Genomic DNA, 12,767 nt, shown 5'->3' with positions numbered 1-12,767 from the left:
AATTAGGGTTGTAACGATCCAACATTTGAATCCAATGTCCGGTTTGGTTAGATACATCAATTTCAAAGGATTGAAATTGATCGATGTGTCAAACAAATCGAAAAAGCACAAACAACTGGTGTGTGAAAAAGAACGAAAGCACAACTTTATTCATCACACACTTGTGAAATTCCTCTCTGCATTTAACCCATCTGAAGCAGTGAATACACACATGTGAGCGATGAGCACACACAAATACCCTGAGCAGTGGGCTGCCACGCTAACAGCGCCCGGGGAGCAGTTGGGAGTTAGGTGCCTCGCTCAAGGGCACCTCAGCCCAAGGCCGTCCCATATTAACCTAACCAAAATCGTATTTTAATTTGAAGGGCACTCCGAGAGCACAGACCTCCACCAAGAGCAATAGTTGACTCCTCTATGATATACAAATCTGCAACCACAACCACTTTGTATGTCTGGATATATTTCCAAAATTATTAGGCTTATGTGCCTACAAGTTTAACCCAGAGGATTGCTGGTAACAGTGTCTGTGGATTGTGATATGGAGTCATCATATTTCTGCATTGGCTATGTTTTGTCTCTATTGAGCTCTACTGGCATCTACTGGATTGTAGCAAATGCCGTGTCTCAAAGTTAGCAAAAGTGAAAATAAATTCCTCGAGCCTCCCCTTGACTCAGATCAGGCTTGTAGTACTAGAGTCCAGGACTCGGACTTGATTTCAACTCATGCCCTAATTTTAAAGATTCGTGACTTGACTTGGACTTGAGCACTGATGACTCGGACTTCTGCATTAACTGCATTAGGACTTGAAAATTAGAGATGAGGACTCGGATTTTTTTTCCTTTATTTTTTGTTACATGCCGTAGTAATTTGGCATAGGATACTTTTATATCTGCATTCATTTTTGTACTAATTTCATGCAAGAGTGTCACACCTGCGCACCTTGGCGCATGCATCAGATAGACTCTTGGGCGTGCTCCGGACAGCGTGTGCACCAAGCGGACTCTCACGCCCATGTGCTGTAAACGGCTTGCACCTGCACAGGATTAAGGCGCAATCAGCGCGCCTGTATAAAAACTGTGAAAACGCATCTACTTTGCGAAGTATTGATTTGCGTTGCTGACACATTACCAAGCCTTATTTCCTTGTTTGGTTTCCTGATCCCTGATTTCCTATTTCTCGTCTTTGATTCTGCCGAGTCTACAATAGCCTGTTTGTGCCTCGCTCGACCTATTGCCTGTTTCACTGTTTTATGATTTTGCCTGCCGTTCTGGATTGTTTACCCGTCTTCACTTGTATTAATAAACACACCTTCTGCACTTGCATCCGTCTCCCAACCATCTCTGACAGAATACTTCGCACTCCCTGACGAAGAGAAGCACATTCACCTGTTCATACATCATGTTCAGGAACAAGCTAACGTTAATGGCGCTAAAACAGCCACCGTCAAATGGTGCGGTTGAAGTCTTGTTCTCGGACTCGACTCGGATCAATAGTGGACTCGACTCTAAATTTTTTTTTAATGACTTGGACTTGAACACTGGAGACTTGAGACTGAATTTGGACTCGAAGTTTCGTGACTCGACTACAACACTGACTCGGCTCCACTCCAAAATTTATTGGATTGTTCCATGGCCCAAGCTACACCATTCCACCAAGTTTCATGGAAATTTGGTTGCCAGTCCTGCTTACAGGCAAACAAACATCACCAAATGTCACCAAACTTCCCTGGCAAAAATGAGGTGCAAATAATTGAATAGGCTCACAAGGTGTTTTTCGTAGATTGCTGATACTTTTAAAATAGTCCTTCTCTGTTATTATCCTTCACAAATTAACCGTAGACCTCCACTAGATTCTGAACAAAATTGGACAAATACTGAAGTTTACACACCTATACCTTCTAAATATTCAACAAAGTACAACTGCTTTAGAGAGCTAGAACCTGTCACCATGTGAGGAACCTTTGAGGAGCTCTTTTTCTAAGACTGTAGATTATTAGAAATGAAACATTTTATCATTTATTATCTTGGGGTAGTCATTTCGCTTCTGTTTGCAATGAAGGACCTGGTGTTTTCTCTTCATTTTTTTCTCCTCCTGAGTCCTTCATTGCTGATGCAGGGGAGTTTTCAATCTCATCTCGCTTCCCAGAAGTCCCTGGGCCCCACTGCAGCTCATGAGTCACTGTATCATGAACAATAGAAGAAGCCTGCTGTTTTTTCTCAGCTGCTGACCTTTTGAGTTTACTCACCGTAGGAACGGCATCACCATGATGTTATCACCCTCACATTTGAAAAGTGGTTTTTTTCTTTTTGGCACGCTTTTGTGACTGAGCTCACAGAGGAGGTGAGGTAATACAGAACGAGGGTCTTCCTTCTGCAAGCCTTTGGCTGGCTGTGACTGTGGAGGAAAAAAAATTGACCGATTGCTCAAGGTTCTTAACGACCAGTGACCCCTAATTTCTGGAGCTTCTGGCGTGATTAAAATGGCGGTTATTGACGCACGTAGAAGTGTAATGTAACAGCTGGCCTGGTGTCAAGTTGAATCTTCTGAGATGTTACAGAATAGATTGGGAAATACACACACCCCATTTAGTGATTACATTTTACACGAGTCCTTCTTTTTCACAGAAAAATCATGAATAACCCATAATTATGTTGGAATAACAGATTTCCAATGTTTCCTAAGTGGAGTAGATTAAAAGGTGCTTTCGGCCCAAACAGTTTGAGGAACTCTTTTTGAGAGGAACTACCCACTCGAGAGCTCACCCAAGAACTACTTACCTTTTAAGGGCTTTTTTTTTTTTTGTATACATTCACATGGAGGGTGGCACGGTGGTGTAGTGGTTAGCGCTGTCGCCTCACAGCAAGAAGGTCCGGGTTCGAGCCCCGTGGCCGGCGAGGGCCTTTCTGTGCGGAGTTTGCATGTTCTCCCCGTGTCCGCGTGGGTTTCCTCCGGGTGCTCCGGTTTCCCCCACAGTCCAAAGACATGCAGGTTAGGTTAACTGGTGACTCTAAATTGACCGTAGGTGTGAATGTGAGTGTGAATGGTTGTCTGTGTCTCTGTGTCAGCCCTGTGATGACCTGGCGACTTGTCCAGGGTGTACCCCACCTTTCGCCCGTAGTCAGCTGGGATAGGCTCCAGCTTGCCTGCGACCCTGTAGAAGGATAAAGTGGCTACAGATAATGAGATGAATGGGAGACATTCACATGGCCAATAGCTGAAGTGATGTAAGCCAGCTGATGGTCTCTAGGTAGCGACGTCACTAGTTTGTTGTTTGATTTCTTATGAACGTGCGTCTTGTGCTGCTCCAAAAACAGCAAACTAGCAGTATTAGGATTTAAACTTGGCCACTTTCGTGTATCGTGTTCCAGTCGCATATTTCGAGAAAAACGGATCATTCCACTGCACCATAGAATGGGTGAGACCAGGAAGTGTTGCGTGCTGACAGTAAATGATTTGTTTTACATTGTAAAGTGCGAGTTTGTGATGGAATGTAGTTGGTTATTGCTTAAAATATGTTTACCAAACATGTTAGTGTGGATTATTTCATAACAGGATTTCTTACATGATGGCTAAAGAATTCCCATGGATGAGCACATTTAGTTGAATTAATGTTTTTATCCCCCACTTGCCGAAAGGCCCGAAGGGGGATAATGTCATGGCGAAGTCCATTCATCCGTCCGTCCTGGAAAGGGTTCTCACCTTCTGAAATCAACTCTTCTCTCAATTTTTGGAGGAATTTCATGAAACTTGGCAAAAGGCTTTGTTATAGGACAGTTTATTTATTTATTTATTTATTTATTTTTAATGCTAACATTAAGAGCTGTTGTTTACCTGTTTAACGTTTACATAGATTTTTAAAAATGGCAGTTGCCAGTGCGCCACTGGTTCATGTTCGACCAATCGGCGTACGCTTATCACTCATGGTTCCTTTTGTGCTTGGAGAGTACCAACCCTGAAGTAGGAGCTCAAAAGTCTCTCAAAATAGCTTTCTAAGTATTATGAGCATCCTCAGTTCCTGCAGTGTGGGCACACCAAAAAGGGTGAACTTCCTCCAGCGTTTCTAAGAACTATGAAGCAGTTCCTCTGGTCCAAAAGCACCAAATGTTTCAGTGGTATATCCAGTGTAAAAACTCTGTTAGGTCTAGAAAGTAGGCCTCAGGATGACTGATTCTTTTGACTAATCACAGCAGATACTGTATTTGTATATTTGAAGTATTTCCAGTTTGAAAAAGGGAAAATGTACTGTAGGATGACCAGAGGTACTGTCTAAATGTATTTTGTGTGACTCACATGCTGGTAGAGTAGCAGAACAGATGGGTCATGAAGTGTGTACCTGGTGCCAGACACAGCAAGGAGAAAAGACTTGAGGGAGGTGTGTGTGTGTGTGTGTGTGTGTGTGTGTGTGTGTGTGTGTGTCCCACCATGTTTGGAAGGCCACCTGTCTTGGAAGCACTTCTTAACATGCTAATGGTGATCACAAGGTTATTGTGTGTGATTGCATGTCAGCTAGCGTGTGTGGTGTTTTTTGTGGAAGAATTTTTCTCAATTCTGCTCCTATATGGCTACAGCACCGAAGCTGAATTATAACTGAACAGCCTGGATATGTGTGTGTATGTATATGTGTGTTTTTTATATATATATATATATATATATATATATATATATATATATATATATATATATATATATAGTGCTGTCAAGCGATTAAAATATTTAATCGTGATTAATGTCGCGACTGTCATAGTTAACTCGCGATTAATCGCACATTTTTGTCACATGAAAAGCCATTGTAATTCTCTTACCAGCATAAAAAAGTGAATGGGCTTGCTTTGTACCAGGTTTTTTTTTTTTTTTTTTTTTATTATTGCAGAGCATAACACGTCTTGTCACAGCCACTGACATCCATAACTTCCGTATTAGATGAGAAAACCAAGGGATGAAAAATAAAGTGCATATCACTGTGAAAATAAAAAAAATGTTTTATTTTACTCTTCATTAGTTTCTTTTGAAGAGAAGTATTTGCCATAAAAGAAGAAAAAAACAGATAACAAAAATAAAAACGTTCAAAAACGTTCATCATAGTGTGGCACTGTATTATCTAATGCTCACTGCTTATAACTCTACACCTACCCGGTGGAGATGAGCTGGGAAACTGAAGACTGAAGGAACAGTATTGAAAGTATTTTTCCAGTCTCACCTGTGAAAGGTAATCCCATGTGAACAGTTAAACGCAGCGCGCGACAAGCCTCAGCAGGAACTACGGGTGACTCGCAGGGCCAAATTAGAATTTGCGTTAACGGCACTATTTTTTTTAATCGCGTTAAATTGAGATCGCATTAACGCGTTATTATCGCGTTAACTTTGACAGCACTTTTTATATATATATATATATATGGGGCGGTGGTGTAGTGGTTAGCGCTGTCACCTCACAGCAAGAAGGTCCAGGTTCGAGCCCCGTGGCCGGCGAGGGCCTTTCTGTGCAGAGTTTGCATGTTCTCCCCGTGTCCGCGTGGGTTTCCTCCGGGTGCTCCGGTTTCCCCCACAGTCCAAAGACATGCAGGTTAGGTTAACTGGTGACTCTAAATTGACCGTAGGTGTGAATGTGAGTGTGAATGGTTGTCTGTGTCTATGTGTCAGCCCTGTGATGACCTGGCGACTTGTCCAGGGTGTACCCCGCCTTTCGCCCGTAGTCAGCTGGGATAGGCTCCAGCTTGCCTGCGACCCTGTAGAACAGGATAAAGCGGCTACAGATAATGAGATGAGATGAGATTAATGCATGCACGTTCTGTGCCCCCTCGCTCATAGTTTGGGAAATCAGGTCCTGATGTAGCATGAGCGAGCGCTATAGCGAGTAGCTGCTCGGCATAAGTCATGACAAAGTGCACTTACCGTATGGACAGAATCAACTTATTGTTGCATTCTGACTGTTTACATAAAATGTGTGTGTTTTTATATGCTTTTGGTGGTCCAGAGGGGAGAAAAGAAGACGTGTTAAGGTCGAGGAGTGTGTGTATAAATAAAGAGCTGTCAGTCTGTCTGCACACATTTTTTAATAGGAACTCGTTCTTGACTCTAAGATTCCTGTTCTTGGCTGCAGGAGTGGAACCCAATGTGTTCTTCTGCTGTTGCATGCCGAGATGCTTTTCTGCTCACCACGGTTGTAGAGAGTTGCTATGAGTTACTATATCCTTCCTGGCAGCTCGAACCCATCTGTCCATTTTCCTCTGACCTCTCTTATCAATAAAGCATTTGTTTCCACCCACAGAACTGTCACTCAGTCAATGTGTTTTTTTGTTTTTCGCACCATTCTGTGTAAACTCTAGAGACTGCTGTGTGTGAAAACCCCAGGAGATCAGCAGTTTCTGAAATACTCAAACCAGTCCATCTTGCTCATGCCACAGTGAAAGAAAGTCGCACTTTGAGATCACGGTAATTTTTCCCGTTCTGATGTTTGACGTGAACATTAACTGAAGCTCTTGATTTGTATCTGCATGATCTGATGCACTGTGCTGCTGTCAAGGGATCGGCTGATTAGAGAACTGCATCAAACAGCAGGTGGATGTATGGGGGTTCCTGATAAAGTGGTCAGTGTGTGTGTGTGTGTACACTCACCAACACTTAATACGATTTCCCCTTTTGACTCATTTGACAAACTTCCCTTGAACTAGTGCACGATTGAAACAGCTCTTAATTCAGCAACTGATTTGTTGACCTGGAGCCCTTTTCTGAAGTGTTTTATATGAGTTTGTTGATCTTGTAATTGTGTTTTTGTGCCTAAGGCTGTGTCATGTTCTTGCTTTCTCTTGCTGGTTTGGGCACGCTCTGTGGAAAATCACAGCAAACCCTTTGTGCCTCGGTCAAGGCATTTTTCCCAGTTCTGGAGAAACTTTCTGGCCGTGCCAGCTTTAGAAGCACAAACACGTAAACCTGACCTTTTCAATCAGAAGAAAAGAGGCATTTAGGAGGGCTTGAGGTTTTTATTTTATTTGATTTTATTTTTTCCCAATCCTTCCTGAGCCAGAACTGCAGTAATTAGGGAGTTCTTGCACTATTTGTGACTTAAACTGCGTGTGCCAAAAGTTCATTTGAAACATTCCTTCTTGCATGTGTAATTCAGACAGTTCACTGCTCTGATTGCTTATTGGCTACATTTCTGGATCAGATGCTGGCGCTCTGCCTTAATAGTTCATAGTCATGTCTGAAATCGCTATAAACCTTGATAAGATGTCCAGGAGCCAAGGGAGCAAAATTGGCCGTGCTCTCAGGTTGGGTGGGATGATGTACTCTCTCACCTACTATAGCTTGTAATGGGCATCTGTGTGTCCATGTATTCAGAAGAGGGCAGATAGCACTTTCCTCTGAGTCTGTTACGTGGCCCTGTGATGCAGCTTGAACAAAGAGGTGGCTGATTTATCTCAGAAATTCAGCTTTCTTTTAGATTATTACCCCCTCCCTCAGTTCTGTCCTTTTTTTTTTTTTTTAACCTAGAATGGCCCTAATACACTGTCGTACAACAGAGATACTAAATCTCATCTCATCTCATTATCTCTAGCCGCTTTATCCTTCTACAGGGTCGCAGGCAAGCTGGAGCCTATCCCAGCTGACTACGGGCGAAAGGCGGGGTACACCCTGGACAAGTCGCCAGGTCATCACAGGGCTGACACATAGACACAGACAACCATTCACACTCACATTCACACCTACGCTCAATTTAGAGTCACCAGTTAGCCTAACCTGCATGTCTTTGGACTGTGGGGGAAACCGGAGCACCCGGAGGAAACCCACGCGGACACGGGGAGAACATGCAAACACCACACAGAAAGGCCCCCGCCGGCCCCGGGGCTCGAACCCGGACCTTCTTGCTGTGAGGCGACAGCGCTAACCACTACACCACCGTGCCGCCCCAGATACTAAATCAAGGTTATGAAATTATAATGTGTGGATGGATTGTAGCCTGTTTGATCACACTTCTAATTCGGCACTTGGTGTTATCAAATTAATAAGATATCACTCGTTTTGTGTTCATTCTATGCGCTCTTGAGTATTCAGCATGACAGGCTGTAAAAAGGTTAAATGGATTGTTCTGCTGATTTGCAGTTGTTGTTGTTGTTATTAACGCAACATGGCATGAAGACGGTGATTAATCTCAGATGAATGCAACCCAATGTAATTTAAACGTTCTCATTCTGTTCTCAGTAGAACACACAGGAGGCACCCAGTCCGAGACTGTACATATGGCTTAAATCTAATTTCGAAAGATCAGTCCTAGCTATATAAATCAGTTCTGATTTCTTATGAGTGTATCTGTTTTTCTGTGTTTGCTCAGTAAACAGATATACTAGTTAGACACCCCCACACACATTCCCTTACCTCCATTTTTCCGAAGTGAACTTTCAAATCTCATCCAACACGTCCCACTGGCGTCGGACCCAACCCCTTCGGAGAAACCACCATCGTCCTCTGGAGTCTCTTTACTTTTCATTTCATGCCACATAATTTCACTGAGGTGGTCTGTGCGTGCTTTTGTGAATGTTTGTCTGTGGGTCTGTCTCTATGATTTATGTATATATATCTGTGGGCTTTTTGGCCCACCTGAAAGTTGTTACCAACAAACAACCCTTTATAGAATCCCAGCCTATTTGCGCATGGTTATATCCTCGCATTCCTGCTGCGTGCTTTACTTAACCAATGGCTTATACACGCTGAGCTGTGGGGGAGTTACAGACTGCTCTGCGCTTCACTCACAGCTCTAATGGCCTCGCGTCTTCTCCGTCTTCTTCTCCAGCTCTCTCTCTGACACGTGACGTGAGTGTTTGAGGCAGACGGATCCTAAACTGAGGTAAATGCCTCGCATCATCTTTCTTTTCTTCTCTTATAAATCAGGCACAGGTGATAAATCTGCCATGATATGCGGTATGTCCAGGGGCGTAGCTAGGAGTTTTCAAAGGGGGGGTCACACACTGACTGGCAGCCTGAGTACATTATGTAACAAAAAATAATTACCATTGGTAGTTTTAGGTAGCTTAGAAACCGGCTCTTCCATTATTGCTGTTTCTTCCACGTTTTCTTGATGCCGTGTTGTAGAAACGGCACTAAAACTTAGCTTCGAAGCCACAAAATGCAACGTTGATGGAAAAAATCTATAATAAATTGCGTACTTCTCTTCACGTCGAAAGAAGCAGGAAAGTTTCGCTTGTTTTGACATGGCGAATTATTAACATGAGGAAATACTCATAATTCGCAACTAAAAAGACTGCAGCTACACTGGTAGCTTGACCATGCTTTCTAGTGCGATCGTGTTAACTGTGCCAGTCCTGCACACCTTGGCTCGTGCACCTGAAGGCGTGCCTCCTGCGCGCACGCGCGCGCCTAACGAGCTCCGGCATGCGCGCTGTTAACAAAGGACACTTGTCTTTAATCAATGAACTATGTTTGGGCTATTTAAGGACTGCGCCCATGCAAGGAATATGCGAAGTATTATGCCGCGTCTAGTGGGCCTTACAGAGCCTTGTTCCCTGTCCCTGTTGACCTCCTGGTTTTTCGACTCCTGTTTCTCGTCTCTTGATCTTGTATAGTTTTGCCTCTGATATTCTGTCTGCGCCTCGATTGACCTCCTGCCTGTTTCCTCGATTACGACTTTGCCTGCTGTTTCGGACTGTTTGCCTGTTGTGTGTGTTTCACGCACTTTATGCTCATATCGCACTGTGTATTATTTAACATATCTGCACTTCTCCCGCACACACTCTGACAAACTGGGTTTTCTTGCCCAAACCACAGGAAGTCCATACAAGGTTATAGAAACCCTAATGAGGCTGAGGTGACAATCTAGTTTTAAAAAAAAAAGTTAGAAAAATTGGGGCGGCACGGTGGTGTAGTGGTTAGCGCTGTCGCCTCACAGCAAGAAGGTCCGGGTTCGAGCCCCGTGGCCGGCGAGGGCCTTTCTGTGTGGAGTTTGCATGTTCTCCCCGTGTCCGCGTGGGTTTCCTCCGGGTGCTCCGGTTTCCCCCACAGTCCAAAGACATGCAGGTTAGGTTAACTGGTGACTCTAAATTGACCGTAGGTGTGAATGTGAGTGTGAATGGTTGTCTGTGTCTATGTGTCAGCCCTGTGATGACCTGGCGACTTGTCCAGGGTGTACCCCGCCTCTCGCCCGTAGTCAGCTGGGATAGGCTCCAGCTTGCCTGCGACCCTGTAGAACAGGATAAAGCGGCTACAGATAATGAGATGAGATGAATGAGTTAGAAAAATTACAGTGGGCGCTTTTCTAATATTCTTATGCGGCTATTGAAAAAATGTATGGACCGACAAAGGGGAGGTCACGGGCACCCCAGGACCCCCCCCCCCCAGCTACGCCCCTGATGTCATCATGTGGCATGTTTTAGCAATAGTAATGTGTCTGTGCGACGTAATCTTCCACACAACATTAGCAATGTAACTAATGCATATTATCTAAATATTACACCTAAACGTATTTATTCATCTTCAGGAAGCGCTTTATCTTGATCAGGGTTGTGTAGATCCGGAGTCTTTCCCAAAAACATTGGGTGAGTCGGGAACACACTCTGGATAAGACAACGCACATGCATACTCATTCACACTTGGAGGGAATTTAACTGAGCTAATCGACGTCCTGGGATGTTTTTGGGAAGTGAGAGGAAACCGGAGAACCCTGAGGAAATTATGCAGACAGTAACCCATGTTTCGGATCAAACCATGAAGCCTGGAGTTGTGAAGTTGACCATTTGACTCTTTACATTTGACTCTTCTAGATACCGTAGATAGATAAATAAATATAAAGCTATTTATTACTGGATAGTCATACAAATGATCCAGTGGTTAACTAGAAGAAGAAGAAACCTTTGTCACATGCACACTTCAAGCGCAGTGAAATTCATCCTCCTGCATTTAACCCATCTGAAGCAGTGAACACACACGCGCGCGCGCACACACACCCAGAGCAGTGGGCAGCCACACTAAAGCGCCCGGGGAGCAGTCAGGGGTTAAGTACCTTGCTCAAGGGCATCTCAGCCCAAGGCTGCCCCACGTTAACCTAACCTGCATGTCTTTGGACTGTGGGGGAAACCGGAGCACCCGGAGGAAACCCACGCGGACACGGGGAGAACATGCAAACTCCACACAGAAAGGTCCTCGCCGGCCGCGAACCCAGAACCTTCTTGCTGTGAGGCGACAGCGCTAACCGCTACACCACCCTGCCGCCAACTAGTAATTAATTTGGTTCCATTTTAAATCCCTGATTAGAATAAATTACAGTACAGTACTATAGCAGTACTATTATGTCAGATCGAAATAAAAAAGTAAAATAATTTTAAAAATAATGTTTGATTCAAGACATTTTGATTTTAGAATTGTAATACAGATCATTATTCTGAATGACAATTTTACACTTAAAAATTTCTCTCTTATCCCCAGCAGGTCAAATCTCGTATTGTACTTGTTGCTTAATTAAAAAAAAGGGGGGGACTATTTCCAATTCCAACTTTGTAGTTCAGTGTGAAAACTTTTCTGTTTTTTTTTTTTTGTAGATTTTTTTTTGGGCTTTTTTCACCTTTATTGGATAGGACAGTGTAGAGACAGGAAATGAGCGGGAGAGAGAGACGGGGAGGGATCGGGAAATGACCTCGGGTCGGAATCGAACCCTGGTCCCCGGATTTATGGTATGGCGCCTTATCCACCTGAGCCATGACACCCCTCTGTTTTATTTTTAATTAAGTATACTTTTTTTTTTTTGCAAGCAACTCCATTGAGATTTTTATTTATTTGCTGTTCAAGTTTTAAAGCAGATGTTGGACAAAGTTCCATCTTATTAATAATAATAATAATAATAATAATGCATCATCCAGCTCTTTGGCATTTTTATTGCTTTAATAACGCTTCGAATAAAATAATCGCACCATCCTTTCTGTTCAGCGATGCGTATAAAACCCGGGATTTTTACTGACCATTAAACGTAGCTGTTAAAAAATAACCATGATTATTAATGCTGTAAATTCCTTTCAGCACACGTTCAAGTTGATCTTTAACATGAGCTGTACATCACCTGTTTATCGTGCTAAAGGTTAGAGAAGTTTATTAGTGTAATTTCACATCCATAAAAGCGAGAACCTGCTGTTTAGCTCTAATACAGTCCTGAACGTCTTACCTGAAAGGTCACATGACCAGATATAAACACGGTCTCCCTGGCGCTGAGCATCCTCACGGTGTCTTACTGTCACTCTGGATGTGTCCTAAACCGCCCTGTTATATCATATGAGCGTGCTTCACCCTCTCTCTCTCCCTCTCTCTCCCTCCTTCGCACTTTCACACTCCTCCATCGGTCTTACAGCGTGTACCTTTTCCCTTCTTCGCTCTCTCTCTTTTCCTCTCTCATCTCTCCTATCTTTGTCTTTTTCATTCCATCGTCATTTCTCTCGACATGTCTGTCTTCCTTTCTCCCTTCTTCTGACTGTTCTTCTCATCCTTTCTTCTGTCTTCAGCTCTCTCTGCATATTTCCTCCCCTCCGTTTCCGCCGTCTTCCTGTCTGTCTTCACCGCTTTCTCGTTTTACCTTCCTCACCCTCCATCCATCTTCATCTTTATCCCTCTATCTTCATCTCTTCCTCTACTGGTCTGTCTGCCTCCCTTTCTCTTTCTATCTTCCTTTTCCTCTCTCTGTCTCCGTCTCCCTTTCCCGCTGTCTTCCTCTCCGTCTTCATCTCTTTACCTTCGTCTCTCCCTCCATCTGTCTTCCTCCATTTCATCTTCGTCT

The 12,767-nt window shown here is 43.6% G+C and overlaps 1 protein-coding gene across 3 annotated transcripts in view; it reads left to right on the top strand.

Moving 5' to 3' along the window:
- Nucleotides 1–12,767, top strand: part of map3k22 (mitogen-activated protein kinase kinase kinase 22) — a 108,527-nt gene that overhangs the window by 13,554 nt on the left and 82,206 nt on the right. The window lies entirely within an intron of this gene.

The sequence above is a fragment of the Neoarius graeffei genome, chromosome 19 (assembly GCF_027579695.1).
Source record: "Neoarius graeffei isolate fNeoGra1 chromosome 19, fNeoGra1.pri, whole genome shotgun sequence".
Lineage (NCBI taxonomy): Eukaryota > Metazoa > Chordata > Actinopteri > Siluriformes > Ariidae > Neoarius > Neoarius graeffei.
The sequence above is the reverse complement of the archived record's forward strand: the minus strand, read 5'-3'. Positions and strand labels throughout refer to the sequence as shown.